This window comes from Coenobita brevimanus, chromosome 69 (assembly GCF_032717465.1).
Source record: "Coenobita brevimanus isolate Jiangsu-jjx chromosome 69, ASM3271746v2, whole genome shotgun sequence".
Taxonomy (NCBI): Eukaryota; Metazoa; Arthropoda; class Malacostraca; order Decapoda; family Coenobitidae; genus Coenobita; species Coenobita brevimanus.
Window position 1 is genome coordinate 15,597,742 of NC_137022.1, and position 8,866 is coordinate 15,606,607.

At 43.1% G+C, this 8,866-nt stretch overlaps 1 pseudogene; it reads left to right on the forward strand.

Moving 5' to 3' along the window:
* The first annotated feature begins 7,828 nt into the window (after positions 1-7,828).
* LOC145406262 (5S ribosomal RNA) lies at positions 7,829-7,947 on the forward strand (annotated as a pseudogene).
* Positions 7,948-8,866: the final 919 nt, after the last annotated feature.

The following is an 8,866-nucleotide window of genomic DNA, read 5'->3' on the forward strand; positions in this document are numbered from 1 at the left end:
GCCTCCGGCGCCTTGGCCTTTGGTGCTGGGAGCCATGTAACATCGACTGTAAAGCCGGGTGGCTCCCAAGGCGCTATATTTTTAAGCACCAACTTGTCACAGTCACTGGGGTCCACATCAAGCTCCTGAGTCAGTAAGTGGAGGCGAGTGGCAAGTGGCCGACGCACCCCCCGCAGAAGGTGGTGGTATTGACGCAGGGGGGTACAGGCCACATTGCCGATATTACTTTTTCTTAATGTCCTTATGCCGTAGGACAAGGCCAGGTGGTCACGGCGAATACGGAGGGGAGGCACATTCGCCTCCACTTCCATACGAGCCACACGGGTACACCGTACAGCTCCAAGACACATTCGCAAGCATTTATTCTGTAACACATCCAATCCTTTCAGCGTGGCATCAGATGCCGAGCCATACACCTGTGCGCCATAGTCTAGCTTTGATCGAATAAGGGACTTATACACCATTAATAAAGATTTTCTGTCGGCACCCCAGGTAGTACCCGCTAGGTACTTGAGGACATTTAACGGTTTATCACAACGAGCAAGCAAAGTATTAACGTGAAGTTTAAAATTCATTCTACGATCAAAATGTATTCCTAAAAATTTTACAGAATTTTGAAAAGGTACCGCCTGATTATCCAAAGTTAAGCACAAATTAGGTACGTTACGATTAGTGAAAACTATAGCGGCACACTTACGTACGGAAAACTTAAATCCCCACTGCAAGGCCCATTGGTGGACGGAGTCAAGGGCTGCTTGAATCCGCCCAGCCGAAAATTGTGCATTACGGGAAGAGTGCCATATTGCACAATCGTCAGCGTAGAGTGAGTATTTAAGATTCCTCGGGATGGGAGCTGATGACAGAATATCATTGATCATAATACTAAATAAAATAGGACTAAGCACACTTCCCTGCGGCACCCCGTTTTCCTGGATAAATATATCCGATGTTACGTTACGGGGCAATTTGACAGAGAAAGTTCTGTCCCTTAAGAAATTTGAAATAAAAACAGGTAAATTTCCTCTTAAACCATAAGCATAGAGCTTCATTAATATACCGTGTCGCCATGTCATGTCATAGGCTTTATGGATGTCCAAGAACACCCCTATCATGAATTCTTTATTGGCAAATGCCTCTGCAATACAATGCTCCAAATTCATTAAATGGTCTAGTGAACTTCTGTATTTACGGAAGCCACATTGTTGATCATTTAACAAATTCTTCGACTCTAAAACAAAAAGAAGCCTATTGTTAACCATACGTTCCATGACCTTACATAGACAAGAAGTCAACACAATAGGACGAAATGAAGTGGGATTCATAAGACGACCAGCCTCTTTGGGTATCGGTATGACGTGCGCAAAGTGCCATGAGTTTGGGAACGTTCGAGACGCCCAAATCTCATTGTACAATGCTAACATCTTAATCAGGTTGTCCTGATTAAGATGCTGGATCATACCATACGTGATGGTGTCTGGTCCAGGGCTGGTGTCTTTACAGGATTTAAGGGCAAGGAGCAGTTCATCTAGCGTAAACTCTTGGTTGTACGGGGAGTCTACATCTTCTGTGGCAAAGTCTAATATCTGTAGCTCAGCCGTGCGTTTATGATGTTGGAAACGCGGGTCATAATTGGCTGAGCTACTTACATGAGAAAAACTCCTGGCGAGGATGTTAGCAACGTCCACGGGCTCGTCATAGATGTTATTATTAACCTGCAAGGTGGTGACAGGGAAGTATGGGCGTTTATTATTTAATAATCTGATAGTGGACCAGACTTTATGTAATGGTGTTGTACGAGTCACCGTGGACACAAAGGACCGCCAGGAGTCGCGTTTAGCCCTTCTTATTATTCTCCTTGCCTCAGCCCGTGCCTGTTTGTATGCAATAAAATTTTCCTCAGTGGGCTGACTATCAAAAATCCTGTATCTCCTATTGCGTTTTCTTAAAGCTTGTCGGCAATCCGGCGTCCACCAATGTGCTCTATGCTTCGCATGAACTGTAGAAGTCTTGGGAATAGCAGCCTCAGCTGCGTGTAATATGGATTGGGTTATATTTTCGACCTTAACATCTATGGTCTCCCCAGATATATCTAAATTGGCGATCCTTGAGAAGGATCCCCAATCTGCTTTCTTATAGTTAAATTTTGGAGGTGGAGGGTCCGAAATGATGTCGCGTGTATAAGAAAGACAGATGGGTAAATGATCACTTCCCAAGGAGTCGTCGTAAGGATCCCATGAGAGATCTTGATGTATACCAGGGGAGGCCAAAGATAAGTCAATGGCCGAAAAGTTACCAGTACGATCATCTACACGAGTCGCTCTACCATCGTTCAGAAGACAGAGGTTGGACTGTAGTATTAGGTCGGCTACTTGCTCCCCACGACCATCAATCCTCAAGCTACCCCATTGATAGTGATGAGCGTTAAAATCGCCCAACACTAACTTATTTCCAGGCAGATGTTCCACTAGTGAATTTAAAGCATCACTATCAATGGGGCCATGTGGAGGACAGTACAGAGAGCAAATAGACAGATACGTGTTATTAAATTTTACTCTGCACGCGACCGCTTCCAGAGTAGAATTTAGAATCACTTCCGTTTGTGGGTGTGATTTGTGGGTGTAAATGGCAACTCCGTGACCTTCATATCTTCTATACGAGTGGTAGTGTTTGAACTGTGGAGGATCAGGGTGATCCTTCAGGCGCGTCTCCTGTAAACAAACAACGTCTGGCCTGTGTATAGAAAGCAAGATTGCTATATTGTGTAACTTATTCCCAATACCTCTACAATTCCACTGTAATACAGTGAAAGCGACGGTTTAAGATTTTCGTTGGGGGCCAGTGTGCTTTGTCTTTTTTTGTCTCCCGCCGGCAGGCGAGCGACTACCGGGGGACCTATCCCGATGCTTGTTCACGGAAACCTCCATATTATCGTCAATTACGAGGTTCCCTGACCCCCCCGAGGAAGAGCTAACCTTCCTCTCCCTCGCTGGAGTGGGAACTGGAAGAACGTGAGGACGAGACTTTGTGAGGGTGGTCATGTTACTTTTACTAGACTTGTCGGGTTTCGCTTTAGGCAGTACTGATGGAGAGGCAGCAGCAGCCTGAGAGTAAGTTGAAGCCTTAGGGATGTCAGTGAGAGAGTTGGAGCGGACAGGAGGTCGAGATGGAGAGGTACTGTGAGTGGCAGGAGGGAGAAAGACAGGGTCAGTCTGGGTCTCTACAGAGCACATCACAGGACGGGACATTACCGCCGAAGCATAGGACCTATTCGGCGTGGGAGTTGCATGCAACTCCTTCACTTTTTCCTAGCTTCGTAGTAGGAAATGCCCTCCGTTGCCTTCACTGTGCAGACCTCCTTCTCCTCCTTCCACTTGGGACAATCCCTAGAGGAAGTGGAGTGAGCGCCCTTGCAGTGGAAGCAACAGACCGTCTCAGATGTGCATTGTTCCGCATCATGACCCTGGCTTGCACACTTGCCACACACTGGCTGGGAAGCCCGACAAGTCTTTGAACCATGCCCATACATCTGGCATTTCAAGCAACGGAAAGGGTTGGGAATATATGGCCGCACATGAACAATTTCATAACCAATTTTTACTTGGCTAGGCAGTGACACTTTACCGAAAGTCAAAACAATGGTTGCTGTCTTCGTCTTGACACCTTCCGAATATCTTGTTATGAAGTGGGCATCGATTACATCTTGCTGAGCAAGTTCCTCTATGATCTCTTCCTCACTCATCACCATGAGATCCCTGCAAGTGATGACACCCTTGCAGGAATTCATGGAAGTTGGGATCTTGGCTTCGACATCATAAATATGAAACTTGCGCAGCTTCAGCAAGTCCTTAACCTGGGAAGAATTGCAAATCTTTACAAGGAGGTCTCCGTTTCCAAGTTTTTGACTTGTTCCACCTCCCCAGCACAGCCATCAATAACCTTCTTAATCATGAAGGGATTGAGACTGCTCAAGGGAGTGGAACCTAGAGCATGGATGAGAACAAATTCAGCATTATTTACACGTATGTCCAGAGGCAATCGAGTCTGGGGCCGTTCTGTCTGGGGCCTGTCAGTCCGTTGATCAGTCAGGGGTCGGTCAGGACTACCTCCCCCCCTGAGGGGGGGAGGCAGTAGGGGCGTCCTCCATAGTACCACTCCCCCCTAGCGGGGGAAGTGGGAAGAAGGGGAGAAAACAAGCAAGGGACAAACAACCGGGGACGACACACCTAAGTCTGAGGTTGCCCTCTCAAACCACTCCAGGGAGGCCCGACCGTGTTTCTTCACGCCCCAGAGCGATCAGTGGGGGGGACCCTCCGTGGGCGATAAGCAAAGGTAAACTCAGTTTATTTGAACAGACACCTACTGTTCAAGACTTAACAGGCCAGGGAGGAAACTGAGTACTAGCTAAACCTAAACGTCACCAGAAGGGTGAAAAAAAAGAAGCTAATGCCGGTAAGGCAGCCCTGAAAACTAGAGAAGAGCGCAGAGAAAAACACGTCTACCCTCTTCACGACCATGCATCAAAGTCGCCTTCTCTGACTGAAGCAGCGGTATATATATCCCCACGGGTGAAGCCCGGCTTGTTTCACCTAGTCGTGTGGGGCTCCGAGGCGGTGATCCAACCGTAACGAGGGAGCCCAGCACTCCAGTAGTTTAGTGGGGGCGTCACACAGGTGAGAGGAGTTTCTACACAATCTGAATATTGGGTTAAACATACACAATCTGGATCTGAGTGTTCTGTCATACACTGAGTGGTGATAGAGGCACTATTTCAACACAGTGGATCATATGGATATGCATATACACAGTTACAGGTGTAGTCACTAGAACACTATCCTCGACACTCACTGTCAAGCGGCGGAGACACGAGATCGATATAGTACACCTGGTGGGTATGCACACACACAGTTCACAATGTGGTCACTAGCGCACTATGTTCTGTCATCGTGAAGTAGTAGTAGTAGTTGTTCCCTAGGCAGTCTAGCCAAACAGCCCCGAGTCCCTTAGGAAGGCCATGGCCGAGACCGGGCTTTCCCACAGAGCTCTCAAAGAGGGTATGTTGTGTTGTTGGCGTAGATGATTGTGTGCAATGCAGTCTTCCATAATGTGCTTAATAGTATGGGGTGCTGTGTTGCATCCTGGACAGGCATCAGCGACGGAGTCATCCAGCCTCTTCTGGTAGCTTAAGAGGGCTGGATGGTGCCCACATCGCAGCCTGGCCAGGTAGACCCTGTCCTCACGAGGAAGATGGGATTCAGAAGGGTGGATGTCAGGAGGCCATGCATGCAGCTGTGTGTTGTCTTTAAGTGACTGAATGGAGCGGCTGGTGATCTGGGTGTGGATATGCTTCTGGAAGCTGCTCTGAGGTGGGCGAGGGGGGAAAGATGACAGTATTTGTTCTTACCTAATTGTTCTTACCTAATTGTTCTTACCTAATTGTATCTTTACAGGAATGAGTCAAGCTCGTACTATCCTGTGTCTTAAACCATATTTATTGTACATATCCTTAAATTTGTGAATTGTTTTGGCACACACTATTTCATTCGGTAGTGCATTCCACTGATCCATTGATCTGTTTGGGAAACTGAATTTCCTTACATCTTTATCACCTCTCTTCTTATGCAGTTTTTTGCAGTGTCCTCTTGCTGATGCTTCCCCATTGGTTAAGTAATCATTTATGTCTATTTTCTGCTTCCCTGATATACATTTATATAGCATTATCATGTCACCTCTTTTCCTTCTCTCCTGTAGTGTTGGTAGATTCAATTTATTTAGTCTTTCTTCGTAGCTTAGGCCCCTTAAGCTTGGTATCCATCTTGTAGCGGCCCTTTGAACTTTTTCAATCTTGTCTATGTATTTTTTGAGATGAGGACTCCAGACTACTGATGCATACTCCAGGGTTGGTCCAATGAATGATGTTATTATCCTTCATAGCATGTCTTCATTTATGTATGTGAATGCTATTCTCATATTTGCAAGCAGTGTATACATGCTCCGTACCTTCTTGCTGATGTGGTCAGCCGGAGATAGTCTGTTATTGATAATCACACCTAGGTCCTTCTCTCTTTCTGATGTGTGTAGGGTTTTATTTCCTAACATATAATCCCAATCAGGTCTTTATCCACTTTTACCAAACTTGATTACATGATACTTGTCCACATTGAATTCCATTTGCCATGCATTACTCCATTCATGAAGCTTATTTAATTCTTCTTGTAGCTCTTTACAAGAGTCTGTGTTAGTAATTCTCCTTTGTATTTGTGCATCATCTGCAAACATATTTAGATAGCTTTCATTTCTAGTGTTACTGTCTATATCATTTATATACACTAAAAACATGATTGGTGCCAGCACTGAGCCCTGTGGTACTCCACTATAGTCATTTCTTTCCATGATGAGTAGATTCCCCTTAGTACTGTTCTCATTTCTTTTTTTTTATGAGAAAATCTTGCATCCAACAAAACAGTTTTCCTCGAATTCCTTCACATCCTCATTTGTGATCTTTGGTGTGGTACTGTGCCAAATGCTTTCTTGAAATCTAAATAGATACTGTCCACCCATCCTTCTCTTTCCTGTATTGTGTTTGTTACTCTGTCATAGTAGCTCAACAGATTAGTAACACATGATTTTCCTTTTCTGAAACCAAACTGTCTTTCTGTTATCATATTGTGTTCTTCTAGATGATTTACCCAAGCTTTTCTTATAAGCTTTTCTAATACCTTGCTTACAACACTAGTCAGTGATACTGGTGGGTAGTTAAGTGGATTTTGTCTATTCCCTTTCCTGAATAAGGTGACAATATTTGCTTTCAAATATCAGGTAGTTTACCTTGACTCAAGGATTTCTTGAAAATTAAAAATAATGGTTTACTTAACTTCTTTGCACATTCTCGTAGCACCCAGCATGAAATTTCATCAGGACCATTTGCTTTTCCTCTGTCTAATTTACTTAACTACTCCTGTATTACTTTTTCTGATATTTGTATATCTGGTAGTATGTGTAGGCATGCTTGTTCCACATAGTCCCTCTCAAAATTTTTTTCTTCTGTAAAAGCTGATTGGAAATTCTTATTTAGTGCTTCACAAATATCTTTCTCTTGTGTATAGGTGTTTCCCTCGTCCGTAATGGATTGTATTTTATCTTTTACTTTGGTTTTGCTTCTGATGTAGCTGTAAAATAGCTTCGGTTGATCACTACATTTATTTATGATATCCTCCTCAAACTGTTTTTGGGCTTCCCTCCTTATTCTTGTATAATCGTTTCTTGCCTGTTTGTAATTATTATATGCCCTTTCACTATTGTGTCTTCTGTATCTATTCCACAACAAATCTCTTCTTTCTTTTGATTTTTTACCTTCTGTATTGAACCATTTCTGTATTTTCTTATCTGCTTCTTTGTGCTGTGGGATGTACTTCTGGGCTCCTGTTTCATAAAACTTACAGAATTTTTTATATACAGCATTTAAATCTTGTCCTTTAAGCTCATTTTCCCAATCAACTTCTTAGAAATATTTCTTTAGGTCATGATAATTTCCCTTTTTATAGTTTAGGCTCTTTTTGTAACTTTCATTGCTGTTAACCGTGTCATATGCTATCCTGAAGTTGCAGTTTAGTACTGCACGGTCGCTTTTGCCGAATGGAGGTTGATATATTTAACTGTCAGTATCATTTTCTTGCTTAGTAAATATGAGATCTAGCATTGAAGGTACATCGAGTCCTCTTTTTCTGGTAGTTTCCCTCACATGTTGTGTTAGGAAAAACTCTTGCATGAGATCCAGGAGCTTTTGGTCCCAACAGCATTCTTGGCTTATTATATCTAGAGTATTCCAATATATATTTGTATTAAATTCTTGAGTACACCGCTTCCCGTCCGATCAGCGAAGTTAAGCAACGTTGGGTCTGGTTAGTACTTGGATGGGTGACCGCCTGGGAACACCAGATGCTGTTAGCATCCCTACGTGTCAAGTGGGGTTGGTGGAGGATTAGTGCCCCTCCCTGTAAAACAAATAACTCTAAGCCCTTGGCCACCCTGTGTGGGATACATGGCGTCTGGCAATGAATGAATGATTAAAATCTCCAGTTAGTATAATTCTTTCCGATTTCTCTTCCATTTTATGTAGTAATGCTCTTAAACGTTGAATTGTACTCTCTGCCAGGTCCTCATATTCGTTTCTTTCCCATGTGTTTGATCTGGGTGGCATGTACAAACTGGCTACAATTACTTTCCCTTCAGATGTGTTGATCTCTACTGCAATCATTTCTACTTCTGAGGGTATATCTTGTTCTATTTCTTTGACTTTTAGATTTTTCTTAGTTAATATTATAATTCCTCCTCCTTTTTTTAAGTTTCTATCTCTTCTCCATATATTATATTCCTCTAAGTTTAGTATGTCATTTGATATCCTTGGTGTTAATTTTGTTTCAGTTAAGCATATTATATGTGGTTCATTTTCTGACATAATCATTCATCTCTAATAATTTAGATACCATTCCATCCACATTTGAGTACATCAACTTAATCATCTTGTTTATATACTTGTCATAACATGGTTCTACTACCTTCCTCCTTTTTATTCCCTCCTGTTTATGTACCACTTTCGTACCTGCAATGCTATTACTTTGTAAAAAAAAAAATTCTTCTTCTCCTCTTCTGATCTTCCCTCATTTTTTGTTTTTGCTTCCTCCCCCTTCTCTGTCAGTAATTCCAGTTCCTCTTGTGTTAGGCATCTTTTTATCCATACATTTTTGAACTCCTCTTTTTCCATAAGATTCTTGGCATTTTTTAGTATCTCCTCCACGGTGTTTACACCCTGGAAGGTTACCTTTAGAGGTCTTGACTTGCTTTTCTCGTATTTCCCTAACCTTTTGTG